This window comes from Ictalurus furcatus, chromosome 29 (genome assembly GCF_023375685.1).
Source record: "Ictalurus furcatus strain D&B chromosome 29, Billie_1.0, whole genome shotgun sequence".
In the NCBI taxonomy this organism is placed as follows: Eukaryota; Metazoa; Chordata; class Actinopteri; order Siluriformes; family Ictaluridae; genus Ictalurus; species Ictalurus furcatus.
The window spans coordinates 4797259-4815710 of record NC_071283.1 but is presented as its reverse complement, the minus strand read 5'-3'; the positions used below and the strand labels follow the sequence as shown (position 1 = coordinate 4815710).

Genomic DNA, 18452 nt, shown 5'->3' with positions numbered 1-18452 from the left:
ACATTTGGTGAGTTTCCAGCATCCCTTTCTCCAAACTCCCAATGGGATTTAATATGGCTCACCAATCTCTCATAAGTCCCAGCTTTGTGGAGTATCCAGGCTATGGTTGTCCAACATCTCTAATCTGAGTTGCAGATCGCTCAAGCTGCTTGAGAATTAAACTTTAATGCTTGTTTGCTTCCCTGACTAATGTCCTCCTTGCCTGGCTCTCCTTGCCCTGAATTTGGTGGATGGTCTCGTCTAGGCAATGTTAAAGTTGTCCACCATGATGTGCTGTCTGTCTATAACTGATTTCCCACAACATGCCAGAGAAAATACCTGCCTGTTGAGAGAGTTTTTCCACCTTTGGTGAGTTTCCAGCATCCCTTTCTCCAAACTCCCAATGGGACTTAATATGGCTCACCAATATCTCATAAGTCCCAGCTTTGAGGAGTATCCAGGCTATGGTTGTCCAACGTCTCTAATCTGAGTTGCACATCTCTCAAGCTGCTTGAGAATTAAACTTTAATGCTTGTTTGCTTCCCTGACTAATGTCCTCCTTACCTGGTTCTCCTTGCCCTGAATTTGGTGGATGGTCTCGTCTAGGCAAAGTTAAAGGCACACAGGTAAAGTGTCACACAGGTACATCACAAGAAAAACTGAGAAATCCTGTTTGTACTGACTACATATGTGTATTTTTATGACAACTTGTTGCACCATAACTAACTAGCCCATATGTACAAATTTTTGACGATTGCATTACATTCACATGTTGATTAAGGTTATTCCGAGGTTACTTTTATGGGATTTTGAAGAATTGGAGTGTTTCTGCAGTGCTCTGTTCCTGTAGGGAGAGCTAAACGATTTTTTTTAATCTCTTAAAATCCAAGTCTAATTGTACGTGTCATGGTCACAGCCAGGGACATTTTAGTCACATGTCTCTAGGCCAGTTAGCTCAGTTGGTTAGAGCGTGGTGCTAATAATGCCAAGGTCATGGCTTCAATCCCCATACTGGCCACTTAAAGTTGTTTTCCATGATGTGCTGTGTATCTTTAACTGATTTCCCACAAGAAGCTGGAGAAAATAACTGTCTGTTGTGAACATGTTTCCAGCATCCCTTTCTCCAAACTCCCAATGGGATTTAATATGGCTCACCAATCTCTCATAAGTCCCAGCTTTGTGGAGTATCCAGGCTATGGTTGTCCAACATCTCTAATCTGAGTTGCAGATCGCTCAAACTGCTTGAGAATTAAACTTCAATGCTTCCCTGACTAATGTCCTCCTTGCCTGGCTCTCCTTGCCCTGAATTTGGTGGATGGTCTCGTCTAGGCAATGTTAAAGTTGTCCACCATGATGTGCTGTCTGTCTATAACTGATTTCCCAGAACATGCCAGAGAAAATACCTGCCGGTTGAGAGAGTTTTTCCACCCTTGGTGAGTTTCCAGCATCCCTTTCTCCAAACTCCCAATGGGACTTAATATGGCTCACCAATATCTCATAAGTCCCATAAGTCTCATAAGACCTGGTTCTCCAAACTCCCAATGGGACTTAATATGGCTCACCAATCTCTCATAAGTCCCAGCTTTGAGGAGTATCCAGGCTATGGTTGTCCAACGTCTCTAATCTGAGTTGCACATCTCTCAAGTTGCTTGAGAATTAAACTTTAATGCTTGTTTGCTTCCCTGACTAATGTCCTCCTTACCTGGTTCTCCTTGCCCTGAATTTGGTGGATGGTCTCGTCTAGACAAAGTTAAAGGCACACAGGTAAAGTGTCACACAGGAACATGTTGTGGATAAAAAATGTCATAAAATAAACATAAGGGAGACCTAGCATCCAGCAAAGGGGAGAAGAAGAAAAGACGGGCACCTAGACACATAGAAGCGGGATTAGGCGGACATTGACAAATTGGAATTACACTTTAAAGATCTTTAAGAGCAGTAATAGTCAAACAAAGTCAAAAAGAGGTATACGAGCTGAGCTGAGGAGGGCTAAAACACACACACACACACACACACACCCTCGTACAGTCAAGGGCGGGCAAGTAGACATAACACACACACACACCATCTCTCTCACACATACTATTATAACTTTATAAGAATAATAAAAAGGAATATTAAGATATTATAAGGCTAATGTCTTATAATAAAAAGTATATATATATATATACTTTTTATAAAAATGCTATTAAGAAGTAGGAAGTACAGTAAACTGGTTTTTCAAGCAGCATATATAATAAGAGATATAGAGTAAATCTGAAAATAAAAACTAGAAATACCGGAAAATATAACTTACTCATGATTCAGATGGTGAAGATTCTCGTCTCGCAAGGAAGGCCTTAATTTTAAGAGAACCATGAAGAGAGCCAGTTATAAGGGTGGCTGGGTCAAACTGCCCCCCCTCGAGATAACGATAAGACCAAGGTCCCTCTAGGTTGTTTAGTCTTGTCCACGTTCTATCCTCTGGGTAATTGAAAAGTGAAGTTTCTGATGCCCTAAGGTAACTGAAAATTCTGGTTTCTGATGCCCTAAGGTAACTGAAAATTCTGGTTTCTGATCCTCTGAGTAACTAGAAACTCTGGGTTTTTATTTTCTGGGTTATTAGAAATGCCTGGGTTCTGATTTTATGTGTAAATTAAAACCCCTGGTTTCAATTCTATGTGTAAGTGAAATAGCCCTTTTCTGGAACATAAGAGTAAGGTAAATGAGCTCTTTATTAACCCTACTGGTAGTGAGATCATAGTCTTCTTGAAACATATGGGTTATTTAGTGTGTAAATACAGTATAAATACTGGAGCTTAAGCTCAGGGTATTGGGATCACTTCTGAGAATTCTCATCGGTGTGGATCTCGTGTGGTGGAGTGGAACAATAAAGCTGGACCCTTGCTTCTTCTCACTCATGGCTGGTGTATTTTTTTCTATCTCCAACTGGGCTCAGAGGTAGATGTGAGTATTGGCTTCTATGTTGAATTTTAAGTGTTTTTGGGTAATAGGCTAAATTTGAGCCAACAAACATCACAAGAAAAACTGAGAAATCCTGTTTGTACTGACTACATATGTGTATTTTTATGACAACTTGCTGCACCATAACTAACTAGCCCATATGTACAAATTTTTGCTGATTGCATTACATTCACATGTTGATTAAGGTTATTCCGAGGTTACTTTTATGAGATTTTGAAGAATTGGAGTGTTTCTGCAATGCTCTGTTCCTGTAGGGAGAGCTAAAAGATTTTTTTTAATCTCTTAAAATCCAAGTCTAATTGTACGTGTCATGGTCACAGCCAGGGACATTTTAGACCTGTGTATGCAGGCCGGTTAGCTCAGTTGGTTAGAGTGTGGTGCTAATAACGCCAAGGTCATGGGTTCAATCCCCATACTGGCCAACTAAAGTTGTCTTCCATGATGTGCTGTGTATCTTTAACTGATTTCCCACAAGAAGCTGGAGAAAATAACTGCCTGTTGTGAACATGTTTCCAGCATCCCTTTCTCCAAACTCCCACTAGGATTTAATATGGCTCACCAATCTCTCATAAGACCCAGCTTTGAGGAATATCCAGGCTATGGTTGTCCAACATCTCTAATCTGAGTTGCACGTCTCTCAAGCTGCTTGAGAATTAAACTTTAATGCTTGTTTGCTTCCCTGACTAATGTCCTCCTTACCTGGTTCTCCTTGCCCTGAATTTGGTGGATGGTCTCGTCTAGGCAATGTTAAAGTTGTCCACCATGATGTGCTGTCTGTCTATAACTGATTTCCCACAACATGCCACAGAAAATACTTGCCTGTTGAGAGAGTTTTTCCACCTTTGGTGAGTTTCCAGCATCCCTTTCTCCAAACTCCCAATGGGATTTAATATGGCTCACCAATCTCTCATAAGTCCCAGCTTTGAGGAGTGTCCAGGCTATGGTTGTCCAACGTCTCTAATCTGAATTGCACATCTCTCAAGCTGCTTGAGAATTAAACTTTAATGCTTGTTTGCTTCCCTGACTAATGTCCTCCTTGCCTGGCTCTCCTTGCCCTGAATTTGGTGGATGGTCTCGTCTTGGCAATGTTAAAGTTGTCCACCATGATGTGCTGTCTGTCTATAACTGATTTCCCAGAACATGCCAGAGAAAATACCTGCCTGTTGAGAGAGTTTTTCCACCCTTGGTGAGTTTCCAGCATCCCTTTCTCCAAACTCCCAATGGGACTTAATATGGCTCACCAATATCTCATAAGTCCCAGCTTTGAGGAGTATCCAGGCTATGGTTGTCCAACGTCTCTAATCTGAGTTGCACGTCTCTCAAGCTGCTTGAGAATTAAACTTTAATGCTTGTTTGCTTCCCTGACTAATGTCCTCCTTACCTGGTTCTCCTGGCCCTGAATTTGGTGGATGGTCTCGTCTAGGCAAAGTTAAAGGCACACAGGTAAAGTGTCACACAGGTACATCACAAGAAAAACTGAGAAATCCTGTTTGTACTGACTACATATGTGTATTTTTATGACAACTTGTTGCACCATAACTAACTAGCCCATATGTACAACTTTTGCTGATTGCATTACATTCACATGTTGATTAAGGTTATTCCGAGGTTACTTTTATGGGATTTTGAAGAATTGGAGTGTTTCTGCAATGCTCTGTTCCTGTAGGGAGATCTAAAAGATTTTTTTTTATCTGTTAAAATCCAAGTCTAATTGTACGTGTCATGGTCCCAGCCAGGGACATTTTCTTCATATGCATCCAGGCCGGTTAGCTCAGTTGGTTAGAGCGTGGTGCTAATAACGCCAAGGTCATGGGTTCAAGCCCCATACTGGCCAACTAAAGTTGTCTTCCATGATGTGCTGTCTGTCTTTAACTGACTTCCAACAAGAAGTTGGAGAAAATAACTGCCTGTTGTGAACATGTTTCCAGCATCCCTTTCTCCAAACTCCCACTAGGACTTAATATGGCTCACCAATCTCTCATAAGTCCCAGCTTTGAGGAATATCCAGGCTATGGTTGTCCAACATCTCTAATCTGAGTTGCACGTCTCTCAAGCTGCTTGAGAATTAAACTTTAATGCTTGTTTGCTTCCCTGACTAATGTCCTCCTTACCTGGTTCTCCTTGCCCTGAATTTGGTGGATGGTCTTGTCTAGGCAATGTTAAAGTTGTCCACCATGATGTGCTGTCTGTCTATAACTGATTTCCCACAACATGCCACAGAAAATACCTGCCTGTTGAGAGAGTTTTTCCACCTTTGGTGAGTTTCCAGCATCCCTTTCTCCAAACTCCCAATGGGATTTAATATGGCTCACCAATCTCTCATAAGTCCCAGCTTTGAGGAGTGTCCAGGCTATGGTTGTCCAACGTCTCTAATCTGAGTTGCACATCTCTCAAGCTGCTTGAGAATTAAACTTTAATGCTTGTTTGCTTCCCTGACTAATGTCCTCCTTGCCTGGCTCTCCTTGCCCTGAATTTGGTGGATGGTCTCGTCTAGGCAATGTTAAAGTTGTCCACCATGATGTGCTGTCTGTTTATAACTGATTTCCCACAACATGCCAGAGAAAATACCTGCCTGTTGAGAGAGTTTTTCCACCCTTGGTGAGTTTCCAGCATCCCTTTCTCCAAACTCCCAATGGGACTTAATATGGCTCACCAATCTCTCATAAGTCCCAGCTTTGAGGAGTATCCAGGCTATGGTTGTCCAACATCTCTAATCTGAGTTGCACGTCTCTCAAGCTGCTTGAGAATTAAACTTTAATGCTTGTTTGCTTCCCTGACTAATGTCCTCCTTGCCTGGCTCTCCTTGCCCTGAATTTGGTGGATGGTCTCGTCTAGGCAATGTTAAAGTTGTCCACCATGATGTGCTGTCTGTCTATAACTGATTTCCCACAATATGCCAGAGAAAATACCTGCCTGTTGAGAGAGTTTTTCCACCCTTGGTGAGTTTCCAGCATCCCTTTCTCCAAACTCCCAATGGGACTTAATATGGCTCACCAATCTCTCATAAGTCCCAGCTTTGAGGAGTATCCAGGCTATGGTTGTCCAACATCTCTAATCTGAGTTGCAGATCGCTCAAGCTGCTTGAGAATTAAACTTTAATGCTTGTTTGCTTCCCTGACTAATGTCCTCCTTGCCTGGCTCTCCTTGCCCTGAATTTGGTGGATGGTCTCGTCTAGGCAATGTTAAAGTTGTCCACCATGATGTGCTGTCTGTCTATAGCTGATTTCCCACAACATGCCAGAGAAAATACCTGCCTGTTGAGAGAGTTTTTCCACCTTTGGTGAGTTTCCAGCATCCCTTTCTCCAAACTCCCAATGGGATTTAATATGGCTCACCAATCTCTCATAAGTCCCAGCTTTGAGGAGTGTCCAGGCTATGGTTGTCCAACGTCTCTAATCTGAGTTGGACATCTCTCAAGCTGCTTGAGAATTAAACTTTAATGCTTGTTTGCTTCCCTGACTAATGTCCTCCTTACCTGGTTCTCCTTGCCCTGAATTTGGTGGATGGTCTCGTCTAGGCAAAGTTAAAGGCACACAGGTAAAGTGTCACACAGGTACATCACAAGAAAAACTGAGAAATCCTGTTTGTACTGACTACATATGTGTATTTTTATGACAACTTGTTGCACCATAACTAACTAGCCCATATGTACCAATTTTTGCTGATTGCATTACATTCACATATTGATTAAGGTTATTCCGAGGTTATTTTATGGGATTTTGAAGAATTGGAGTGTTTCTGCAATGCTCTGTTCCTGTAGGGAGATCTAAAAGATTTTTTTAATCTCTTAAAATCTCTTAAAACACAGGTACATCACAAGAAAAACTGAGAAAGTTTGTCTACCATGATGTGCTGTCTGTCTATAGCTGATTTCCCACAACATGCCAGAGAAAATACCTGCCTGTTGAGAGAGTTTTTCCACCTTTGGTGAGTTTCCAGCATCCCTTTCTCCAAACTCCCAATGGGATTTAATATGGCTCACCAATCTCTCATAAGTCCCAGCTTTGAGGAGTGTCCAGGCTATGGTTGTCCAACGTCTCTAATCTGAGTTGCAGATCTCTCAAGATGCTTGAGAATTAAACTTTAATGCTTGTTTGCTTCCCTGACTAATGTCCTCCTTGCCTGGCTCTCCTTGCCCTGAATTTGGTGGATGGTCTCGTCTGGGCAATGTTAAAGTTGTCCACCATGATGTGCTGTCTGTCTATAACTGATTTCCCAGAACATGCCAGAGAAAATACCTGCCTGTTGAGAGAGTTTTTCCACCCTTGGTGAGTTTCCAGCATCCCTTTCTCCAAACTCCCAATGGGACTTAATATGGCTCACCAATATCTCATAAGTCCCAGCTTTGAGGAGTATCCAGGCTATGGTTGTCCAACGTCTCTAATCTGAGTTGCACGTCTCTCAAGCTGCTTGAGAATTAAACTTTAATGCTTGTTTGCTTCCCTGACTAATGTCCTCCTTACCTGGTTCTCCTGGCCCTGAATTTGGTGGATGGTCTCGTCTAGGCAAAGTTAAAGGCACACAGGTAAAGTGTCACACAGGTACATCACAAGAAAAACTGAGAAATCCTGTTTGTACTGACTACATATGTGTATTTTTATGACAACTTGTTGCACCATAACTAACTAGCCCATATGTACAACTTTTGCTGATTGCATTACATTCACATGTTGATTAAGGTTATTCCGAGGTTACTTTTATGGGATTTTGAAGAATTGGAGTGTTTCTGCAATGCTCTGTTCCTGTAGGGAGATCTAAAAGATTTTTTTAAATCTCTTAAAATCTCTTAAAACACAGGTACATCACAAGAAAAACTGAGAAAGTTTGTCTACCATGATGTGCTGTCTGTCTACAGCTGATTTCCCACAACATGCCAGAGAAAATACCTGCCTGTTGAGAGAGTTTTTCCACCCTTGGTGAGTTTCCAGCATCCCTTTCTCCAAACTCCCAATGGGACTTAATATGGCTCACCAATCTCTCATAAGTCCCAGCTTTGAGGAGTATCCAGGCTATGGTTGTCCAACATCTCTAATCTGAGTTGCAGATCGCTCAAGCTGCTTGAGAATTAAACTTTAATGCTTGTTTGCTTCCCTGACTAATGTCCTCCTTGCCTGGCTCTCCTTGCCCTGAATTTGGTGGATGGTCTCGTCTAGGCAATGTTAAAGTTGTCCACCATGATGTGCTGTCTGTCTATAACTGATTTCCCACAACATGCCAGAGAAAATACCTGCCTGTTGAGAGAGTTTTTCCACCTTTGGTGAGTTTCCAGCATCCCTTTCTCCAAACTCCCAATGGGACTTAATATGGCTCACCAATATCTCCTAAGTCCCAGCTTTGAGGAGTATCCAGGCTATGGTTGTCCAACGTCTCTAATCTGAGTTGCACGTCTCTCAAGCTGCTTGAGAATTAAACTTTAATGCTTGTTTGCTTCCCTGACTAATGTCCTCCTTACCTGGTTCTCCTTGCCCTGAATTTGGTGGATGGTCTCGTCTAGGCAAAGTTAAAGGCACACAGGTAAAGTGTCACACAGGTACATCACAAGAAAAACTGAGAAATCCTGTTTGTACTGACTACATATGTGTATTTTTATGACAACTTGTTGCACCATAACTAACTAGCCCATATGTACAAATTTTTGCTGATTTCATTACATTCACATATTGATTAAGGTTATTCCGAGGTTACTTTTATGGGATTTTGAAGAATTGGAGTGTTTCTGCAATGCTCTGTTCCTGTAGGGAGATCTAAAAGATTTTTTTTTATCTGTTAAGATCCAAGTCTAATTCTACGTGTCATGGTCCCAGCCAGGGACATTTTCTTCATATGCATCCAGGCCGGTTAGCTCAGTTGGTTAGAGTGTGGTGCTAATAACGCCAAGGTCATGGGTTCAAACCCCATACTGGCCAACTAAAGTTGTCTTCCATGATGTGCTGTCTGTCTTTAACTGACTTCCCACAAGAAGTTGGAGAAAATAACTGCCTGTTGTGAACATGTTTCCAGCATCCCTTTCTCCAAACTCCCAATAGGACTTAATATGGCTCACCAATCTCTCATAAGTCCCAGCTTTGAGGAATATCCAGGCTATGGTTGTCCAACCTCTCTAATCTGAGTTGCACGTCTCTCAAGCTGCTTGAGAATTAAACTTTAATGCTTGTTTGCTTCCCTGACTAATGTCCTCCTTACCTGGTTCTCCTTGCCCTGAATTTGGTGGATGGTCTCGTCTAGGCAAAGTTAAAGGCACACAGGTAAAGTGTCACACAGGTACATCACAAGAAAAACTGAGAAATCCTGTTTGTACTGACTACATATGTGTATTTTTATGACAACTTGTTGCACCATAACTAACTAGCCCATATGTACAAATTTTTGCTGATCGCATTACATTCACATGTTGATTAAGGTTATTCCGAGGTTATTTTATGGGATTTTGGAGAATTGGAGTGTTTCTGCAATGCTCTGTTCCTGTAGGGAGATCTAAAAGATTTTTTTTAATCTCTTAAAATCTCTTAAAACACAGGTACATCACAAGAAAAACTGAGAAAGTTTGTCTACCATGATGTGCTGTCTGTCTATAGCTGATTTCCCACAACATGCCAGAGAAAATACCTGCCTGTTGAGAGAGTTTTTCCACCTTTGGTGAGTTTCCAGCATCCCTTTCTCCAAACTCCCAATGGGATTTAATATGGCTCACCAATCTCTCATAAGTCCCAGCTTTGAGGAGTGTCCAGGCTATGGTTGTCCAACGTCTCTAATCTGAGTTGCAGATCTGTCAAGATGCTTGAGAATTAAACTTTAATGCTTGTTTGCTTCCCTGACTAATGTCCTCCTTGCCTGGCTCTCCTTGCCCTGAATTTGGTGGATGGTCTCGTCTGGGCAATGTTAAAGTTGTCCACCATGATGTGCTGTCTGTCTATAACTGATTTCCCAGAACATGCCAGAGAAAATACCTGCCTGTTGAGAGAGTTTTTCCACTCTTGGTGAGTTTCCAGCATCCCTTTCTCCAAACTCCCAATGGGACTTAATATGGCTCACCAATATCTCATAAGTCCCAGCTTTGAGGAGTATCCAGGCTATGGTTGTCCAACGTCTCTAATCTGAGTTGCACGTCTCTCAAGCTGCTTGAGAATTAAACTTTAATGCTTGTTTGCTTCCCTGACTAATGTCCTCCTTACCTGGTTCTCCTGGCCCTGAATTTGGTGGATGGTCTCGTCTAGGCAAAGTTAAAGGCACACAGGTAAAGTGTCACACAGGTACATCACAAGAAAAACTGAGAAATCCTGTTTGTACTGACTACATATGTGTATTTTTATGACAACTTGTTGCACCATAACTAACTAGCCCATATGTACAACTTTTGCTGATTGCATTACATTCACATGTTGATTAAGGTTATTCCGAGGTTACTTTTATGGGATTTTGAAGAATTGGAGTGTTTCTGCAATGCTCTGTTCCTGTAGGGAGATCTAAAAGATTTTTTTTAATCTCTTAAAATCCGTCTAATTGTATGTGTCATGGTCCCAGCCAGGGACATTTTAGTCACCTGTATCTAGGCCGGTTAGCTCAGTTGGTTAGAGCGTGGTGCTAATAACGCCAAGGTCATGGGTTTAAGCCCCATACTGGCCAACTAAAGCTGTCTTCCATGATGTGCTGTGTATCTTTAACTGACTTCCCACAAGAAGCTGGAGAAAATAACTGTCTGTTATGAACATGTTTCCAGCATCCCTTTCTCCAAACTCCCAATAGGACTTAATATGGCTCACCAATCTCTCATAAGTCCCAGCTTTGTGGAGTATCCAGGCTATGGTTGTCCAACATCTCTAATCTGAGTTGCACATCTCTCAAGCTGCTTGAGAATTAAACTTTAGTGCTTGTTTGCTTCCCTGACTAATGTCCTCCTTACCTGGCTCTCCTTGCCCTGAATTTGGTGGATGGTCTCGTCTAGGCAAAGTTAAAGGCACAAAGGTAAAGTGTCACACAGGTACATCACAAGAAACACTGAGAAATCCTGTTTGTACTGACTACATATGTGTATTTTTATGACAACTTGTTGCACCATAACTAACTAGCCCATATGTTCAAATTTTTGCTGCAGTGGGTAGCATTGCCATGTCACAGCTCCATGGGCATGCTGGGTTTGATCGTGAGCTCGAGTGACTGTCTATATTGGGTTTTCACATTGAATTTATTAAATCGTGTTAGCTGTACAAAAACAAATTATGCAAACTGCATTTAACACAGTGTTTGTGTAAATCACTCATAAATGTGAATCGATTATTTTTTCAATTAATCAGCTACAGGGAAAAACAAATTTTCAGTTACAATAACAGTTGCTTGCCCACAGCCCATAGCTGAGGAACATTTCTCTTCAGGATTCACAGTATGGTGAAAGAAGGGCAAATATGCATGGATAAGAGATTTAATCATTTTAGCAACCCAGAGGGCCTGAGAACCTAGAGAAGCGAAAACTAACATACCTGCGTAATGTGGAAGGCCAGGAGGACCAGGGGATGAAAATGGAAGTGCAGATATTTCCAAGAGACATTTGCAAGAGACCAAGAGAAAGTAGTAATACCAGACTAGGCTTGGGAGCACAACTAAGATTTATAAAAGAAGCTCTAATGTAATGGTTTATCTTTTCTTTTCTTTTATTTAATAAAGACTCATAAAATGATATTCAGTATGTTTGCAAGTGTCATACCGTTTATAAACCACAGTTCTATAAACAAGAAATTAATATTGATCAACTGACATTTCAGACACAATATGCCTAAATATTTTGTTAAATTGATGCTCGGGCAATGAAAATAGTTCCCAAAGAAACTACAGCTGGGTAGAGTGTTGCATGTTATCATGCAATGCACAGAGTGACTAACAGTAAGTGTAGTAATGGTTTCAGTGTAACAAACTGTTGCTAGAATTGGAATTTTACGTAGCAAACACAGACAAACGGAGTGAAAGAAACAGTTAAATGTACCAGCGCTCTTATACTAAATATCAGAATTCTCAGAATGCCGCTTATCCAGTGAAATTTGTGGACTGGAATTAACTTGTTCTTCCAAACAAATGTAATTTCTGTTGTAAATTGTTCATTATGCTAATATGCTCTCTATATAAATACTGTCTAACTGCACCTATTTATGCTGTTCAATGTATAGCAGAAAATAGTATTGGCCTTGCTGTTCGAATACTTTTGGAAGAGCGGTGTTATGTCATACCTGCATTTTGAGCCCTGATTTGTTCAATTCTAACCCGATAAATTAATATTAAAAATAAATATTGCTGGCTGTTGAACTCCTCACAAGCCCAACATATGATTTGTGACAAGTTACATTTTGAAGTGAGAAAACATTTGTCTCACTGAATAAGCTTTCATTGTATACCACGTTTATTTTTATCCCACTGAGCTGTCATAATGTGTACTGACTTTTTGCCCAAATTTGCATTATATATATAGATAATATTTTCAGATCTTTTCTAGTCACTCTTTATGGTAGCATGTATGCACAATCAAAATTTCAGTCAAAAGTGTTGTAAGTGCAATGACACAGCATGCGCCACAGTGTGCTTCATAACACAGTCCAACTAATCGATAATAAAATGGGCTACTTGCACAAACAACTTTACATTCATTTAAGTGTGGTTCCTGCATTTCCAGCACATTCACTGTATTAATAATTGCTGCATTTTGCAGTCGGTCTTTGCAAGAGCTCTCGTAGATGAATGTCAATGACTTTCAAAGGATATGTAACACATATAGAACACTTGCCCCTTCTAGCAAGCTGGAGAAAGGCTTCAAACCGCACAACACATACACAACTATGAAGGTAAGAAAATACCTGTTAACAGGGGCAACTAAGCTAATGTTAGCCCACACAGTTCACTGCAAACTCACTTGTGCAATTGCTAACGGAGTGTCTTCAGTTGAAAATAATGTCTCTGGTGGTGCCCTCTAGTGGCTAGCAGTTCAGTTTTTAACCCCAGCCAATACCGTGTTAGTTAATGGGACCCAGAATAAACTTCTACATTTAATTTACACCATATTCACAAAGTGTTTTTGAAAATATTGTTCTTTTGTTTTTACAACTTCAGCTGACCTTGATACCTTCCCCAATATTTTTTCTTATGTTTAATAAAAGGGCATGATTAATGAGGTGATTGACAGTCTGTCATGTTACTTATGTAATGGAGGTTAGGACGTATGCAAGTGCACTTAACGAGGTTTATTATAGAGAGAGACAGGCAGACAAATCCAAAATGGCAAACAAAAGGCATGGTCAAATAACATGCAAAAGGTCAGGCGATCGGCAGACAGTCAAACAGGGCAAGGCAAAACACGAAACCAGAAACAAAGTCAATAAACATGAATCGAGAACGAGAACTATGGAACAACCGCTTGGTAATAGATAAACTCAATACTACGTGATGTGGAAAGAGACACGAGGAGTTTAAATGACAAACGTAGATGTAAACGTTCTCCAAAAAGAACATTGCTGCCCATCTGCAGTTTGCTAAAGATCATGTAGACAAGCCAGAAGGCTAATGGAAAAGGTTTTGTGGATGGATGAGATCAAAATAGAACTTTTTGGTTTAAATGAGAAGCGTTATGTTTGGAGAGAGGAAAACACCGCATTCCAGCATAAGGACCTTATCCAATCTGTGAAACATGGTGGTGGTAGTTTCATGGTTTGGATCCGTTTTGCTGCATCTGGGTATGGACGGCTTGCCATCATTGATGGCAATTCAATTCAGCCAAATTCTGAATTATACCAGCGAATTCTAAAGGAAAATGTCAGGACATCTGTCAATGAACTGAATCTCAAGACAAAATGGGTTATGCAGCAAGACAACAATCCTAAACACCTTGGCCATTCCAAAACATTAACTTTATTCTTCTTTAACCATTCTTTGGTAGAACGACTTATGTGCATAAGTCGTTCTACTAAAGAAAGGTTAAAGAAGAATCAAGTGAATGTTTTGGAATGGCCGAGTCAAAGTCCTGACATGAATCCGATAGAAATGTTGTGGAAGGACCTGAAGCAAGCAGTTCATGTGAGGAAACCCACCAACACCCCAGAGTTGAAGCTGTTCTGTACTGAGGAACGGGCTAAAATTCCTCCAAGCCGATGTGCAGGACTGATCAACAGATACCACAAACATTTAGCTGCAGTTATTGCTGCACAAGGGGGTTACACCAGAGACTGAAAGTAAAGGTTCACATACTTTTGCCACTCACAGATACATAATATTGGCTCATTTTCCACAATAAAAGATACCAAGTATAATATTTGTCTCATTTGTTTAACTGGGTTCTTTTTATCTACTTTTAGGACTTTTTTTTTTTTTTTTTTTTTTTAATCTTGATGTTTTAGGTCATATTTATTCAGAAATGTAGAAAATTCTTTCACAAACTTTTAAGCACCACTGTTTTGACATGACAGAAAGGAAAAGATACTGTCTAGCAGTGGTAGACAGATTCTGTAGATGGGTAGAGGGCTTTCCATGTAACCATAATGATGCACAGATTATTAAATTACAGATATAAAATGTTTAGCAGGACAGGTAATACCAAGATTTGGCATACCTAAAATGATTAGCTCAGATAATGGCAACTATTTTGTAAACAGCATAATTAGCTGCCTAACAAAACAATTGAGCCTCAAAAATAAGCTCTCAGTGTGCATCACCCACAATCTAGGGGACTAGTAGAAAGAGCAAGTGAAACAACTATATCTAAATTGGCAAAACCTTCAGGTTGAATTGGGTAGCAGCATTCCCCTTCGCATGACCAGAGTATCTAGGCCCACAACCAGAACAACTGGAGAATGAGCTGTCAAACTAACTTCTATACTTCAGTCCCTGTATTACCAGGTGAAGGAAGCCAACTGATCTTACAATGAACCTGAGAACCTGCCCAAGCCACACAGAGGCTGCATCCGAAATCGCATTCTGTGACAGTACCTACTGCATTTGATTCAGTACCCACTGCTCGGCCGTTGATACAGTACGTACTGATCAGTATAAGTGGTAAGAATGAATAAAAGCCTGACGTACTTCGCGGTGTGGATTCTGACAGCTCTTCCGCACCAGTCCTATTGCCTTATGAGATCCACAGTGTCCAAGGGTTCAATACTGCAGAATCTCGGCAGAAGCAGTAGGTCATCCAGATATCACCTACTGTTTTACGAATACTGAGAATTCAGACATACTACTCCTTTGTCATATCACTTTTCGCCTACTGTGTAGTAGGGTAGTAGGGATATTCAGGTGCAGCCAGAGCACATACTTCACATTGGGTGAGTGCATGGAGAGTCCTTATATACTGTGGTAGTGAAATTGAGTCCAGGTGTGCATGATTAGTAATCAGGTGAGTTTGAAAATGTGTGATGGGAATTGGACTCCTTGGTGGCCATGTTGGTAGGCCGCATGGTGTTGTGGGTACTGTATTTGGACGGCAATTCCAGCATAGACATGACACTGGGACATTCAAAAAATTGCTAAAGGAATTTTCACGATGAGGAACAAAAACTTTACTAGGAGCAGAATCCCACCCATATACACTACAACAAACTGTGAAATAAAGGAAACTTTACATGAAGGAAAAGCCTAATGGACAGAAGTAAAGTAAAGCCTAAGAGAAAGAAAATATTTTAAGTATTATAGAGATTTAAACAATTGTAAATGTTCCTAAAACATTCCTGTTTGCACAGAAGAGAGTTATTTTTGTATTACATATTCAGAGAGACTAAAGCAATTGAAAGAGATCCCCTAATTCATTTGAACTATGACCCAACAAAATCCTTGGTTTCAAACTGTTATAATAAACTGCTGGTTACCTAATATGACACAATGTGTTGATACCATTTATGGCAATGCATTTGGAAATAAAGGGAAAACAACACCAATTTAGCATTTTTAAAATCTTGGTTCTAAACATACTATAATTATTGTTTTGTTATTTTTTAAAGTAACATGCAGAAGTAAAGTTGCCCTTTAAGATTAGCATCTGAGTCCTTTCTGGATTCTGTTGTTATTACGCAGAATTTCCAAGACCTGACTCTGATTTTAGGTGTTGATGTTTAACATATCTAATCTCTTTCTTGACTGGTGAATTTCAGGTGCGCACAAACTCTAACACTAAGTCGAGCTCACATACTGGCCAAATTATCCATAGATAAAACTCTTCAAATGATTTATGGATTCAATTTCTAATGTCAACAACTGACAGTGTAGCACAAACTCACGTGAGAAAAACAAGTATTTAAGATCTACTGTAAGGTATAGTGGACTGGCACCCTGTCCGGGGTGTACCCCGGAGGGCAATGGTTGCTTAGCGGGTAAGGCTCTGGGTTACTGATCGGAAGGTCGGGGATTCAAGCCGCAGCACTGCCAAGCTGCCCTCTCTGCTCCAGGGGCGCTGTATCATGGCTGACCCTGCGCTCTGGCCCCAGCTTCCTAACGTGCTGGGGTATGCAAAGAAAACAATTTCACTGTGCCCTACTGTATATGTGACCAATAAAGACTCATTATCATTACCCCGCCTTGTGCCCGATGCTCCCTGGGATAGGTTCCCCATGAGCCTGAAAAGGAGTAAGTGGTAGAAGATGGATGTAAGGTATAGTATGCAATTACATGCACTATAACATTATGTATATATCTATAGTTTCTGATCACAAAAAGTCTGCAGGTGTCATAATCCAATAATATTTTTATTCAAGTTCTGTTGGTTATAAATAGGTGCACGACTGCTGTTCACCATGTACTGTAGAAGCCATGTTTGTAGGACATGCTGTTATCTGTTAGTTGAGTCCGATGCTGATTCTGGCATGCCACAAAGAGCTTACTCCAGGAGCAGGGTTCTTTCTGGGCTTACCTCGTGGACATGGCCCAGGACATTCATGGTGTCATGCATGGAACTCACTGTAGAGGAGAGAATCAAGAATGTTGTGAGCTGGGACCCAGCTTCCCTCTTCCAGGCTGTACCTCTTTCACTCACTAAGGTATTGCAATTTTCCATCCTTGTGTCTGGAATTCAAGATTTCTTTAATTACATAAACAGCTTGTCCTTCAATGTCCAGATGTGCCGAGGTGTTAAAAGGATACATAAAATCCTCAGAAAGACTGCAGTGTCATCCTAGATCCAACTTGTATGTTACTTTGTTGATGCATTGTTGGATTTCGGAAGGCCCAATGCACCATTGTGTCGGTTTTCTACACCCCTGGGATACCTTAATGTCTTTCATAGACAGCCAGACTTGATCTCCAGGTTCATAGTGGGGTGTTTCACAGTGTCTGTCTGCAAACTCTTTGTTGGTCTGAGCTACCTGTTCAAGACATTGGTGGTGCCTTCCCATACCTGCTCAATCCACCTAAATCATTTGAGTCAGTAAGGTTAGTCTTCCAAGGGAACAGGGGGTTGGTAGCCCAGGGTTGGAATTTACATCGTATCTGAAAGGTGAGAGAGTTTCAAAATAAAATCTTACCACTGTGAAACGTTCAAGTCCTGTTTGCAAACTTCCTCCTGCTTGATCATCTGCATTTTCTGAATTGGGCTCAACTGATACGGTAAAACCAACGACCAAAGTTAATTCTAAAGCTAAAGCTAAGGGGCGCTACTCGTCCGACACACGCAAAGCTTTTGGCCAAACACAATGCAACGGGTCAGCAGGCCAATCAGAGCACTCTGGACTTATTCGGAAGAAGGGGCTTTAGTGAAATCAGAGCATTTCAAGCAGCCTCAGAATAGAGGTACTTCAATAATGTACAGTATTAGACAAATAACGTGCTTTTTGAACATTAAAGCATGCTAACCTATTCTATTACACACAATAAACAACATAATTAATGTTTTAAGATGTTTAAAAATCATGATATAACTCCTTTAAATAAAATGCATAAGTGCAAATGCATCTGTCTCCACTTACCATTCATGATATGCCTCCCCAATTCTAATTTGTCTTACTCACTCCAACTCTCTTTACTGTCGCTAGATCCCTTTAGATCACCCATTTGCCTCTTGTCTTATCTAAAGCAAGCAAGGCCGACGAGGATGCACCAGGTCAAGCTGACCTAGGAGATGTCTCAACTTCCCTGCTTATCGATATTTGATGCACTGTGTGTTCTGCCTTTCAATCTATCATCTGCCTGTTAATCTATAATCTATCTCCTCATTTTAAAGAGTCTTCTGCATAACCTTGTACAAACTAAATTTATTAAACTTACTAGCGCCTGCCTAGGCAATGGAATGTGTTTGTTTCCGTCTTCTGCTGATCTTGATGTGCACGCTCTGCAATAAGTACTAGGAATTAAGGCCATTTGATAGCATATAACTTGTTTTTCTCAAGTCAGGTTGCCCTTTGCACATAGGCCTCAGTTCAGTATTCCTTTTTGAATCACATTAAGAGAAACGTTATAAAACAGATTAAATGCAGTAAAAAATAGTTAGTATGAAAATATCAAATGTATTTTCTTATTATTTTCCACCATTTCCCTTTGATCAATCTATTGGTGAT

The 18452-nt window shown here is 40.7% G+C and overlaps 5 non-coding genes across 5 annotated transcripts; all 5 read left to right on the top strand.

Annotated features, from left to right (window-relative positions):
- The first annotated feature begins 923 nt into the window (after positions 1-923).
- On the top strand, positions 924-997 carry trnai-aau (transfer RNA isoleucine (anticodon AAU)). The gene has a single exon. It is a non-coding gene; the product is annotated as a tRNA-Ile (tRNA).
- Positions 998-3291: 2294 nt separating this feature from the next.
- trnai-aau (transfer RNA isoleucine (anticodon AAU)) lies at positions 3292-3365 on the top strand. Its single transcript has one exon. It is a non-coding gene; the product is annotated as a tRNA-Ile (tRNA).
- A 1338-nt stretch (positions 3366-4703) lies between these two features.
- Positions 4704-4777, top strand: trnai-aau (transfer RNA isoleucine (anticodon AAU)). Its single transcript has one exon. It is a non-coding gene; the product is annotated as a tRNA-Ile (tRNA).
- A 3998-nt stretch (positions 4778-8775) lies between these two features.
- Positions 8776-8849, top strand: trnai-aau (transfer RNA isoleucine (anticodon AAU)). The gene has a single exon. It is a non-coding gene; the product is annotated as a tRNA-Ile (tRNA).
- A 1643-nt stretch (positions 8850-10492) lies between these two features.
- Positions 10493-10566, top strand: trnai-aau (transfer RNA isoleucine (anticodon AAU)). The gene has a single exon. It is a non-coding gene; the product is annotated as a tRNA-Ile (tRNA).
- Positions 10567-18452: the final 7886 nt, after the last annotated feature.